Source organism: Mastomys coucha, unplaced genomic scaffold (genome assembly GCF_008632895.1).
Source record: "Mastomys coucha isolate ucsf_1 unplaced genomic scaffold, UCSF_Mcou_1 pScaffold17, whole genome shotgun sequence".
NCBI lineage: Eukaryota > Metazoa > Chordata > Mammalia > Rodentia > Muridae > Mastomys > Mastomys coucha.
Genome location: NW_022196899.1, coordinates 12,049,623 through 12,050,542, shown reverse-complemented (window position 1 = coordinate 12,050,542; position 920 = coordinate 12,049,623).

Below are 920 nucleotides of genomic sequence, written 5' to 3'. Positions count from 1 at the left end.
TTCAAGTGCTTTTTCTTTTCTCCTGAATCTATTGTTTTCTGGGCTCTGGTTTCCACCCACAACCCTTTATTCCCGCCTTCATTTTGTTCTCATGTCCTTCCTGCATCACGGTGTGGTCCCAGCACTCCCTTTTCGATTAAGTTGGTCTCTTTTGTTCCATATTATACACCCCTCATAGGAGAGTGAGAAGGCCCCTTTGTGATTCCCTGTTTTCCATCTGTGTCTGTAAGGTGCCTTTGTTTGGATTCGGTTTTTCAGGAGTCTCCACATAAGAGCTGACCCCATTTGGGTCCAACTCACCTTCTGTTTGTGATAGTTTTCTGTTCTGTGATAGTTTTCCTTATCATCTGTTTAAATTCAGCTTGTTTTTCTGGCAGAGCTATGGGGAATCTAGCTTCCCATGTTAAGGTACCCCAAGTCCGGGCATTAAAAACGTTTTTGGTTACCCGAAGTCTAAGGACTAAACTGGCGGAGCCTGAAAGGTTCTAGGAGGCCGCGTGCCTTGGATCTCACCTGAGAACATGTGGGACCCTGATTTGTGGAAGAAAGTACTTTTCCTCGCCAGGTTAACTTAGGTGTAACACTCCCCCCTGCCCTATGTGTCCTCAATCTTCTGACTATCATAGGAAGTCTCAAATCCTCCCCTCCGCCGAGGTGGTCACAGCACACAATAAACATCGACAGAAACAAGCCAGTACTGATCTTTTCAGTGCTACCCCATTGGTGTCCCCAGAGACTACAAACAGCCCCTAACCCCTTTCCAAGGACGAGGACGAGGACTCAGCTCAGCTCCCTACAGACAAGTCCCTCTGCTCTGATCCCTCCAAACCTTATAGGCATTCCCCCATTCTCCTTGGACCCTCCCCCATTGCTACACCTCCCCCACCCAAGTACTCTTCGAGCTAGGTACAGGAAGCCAG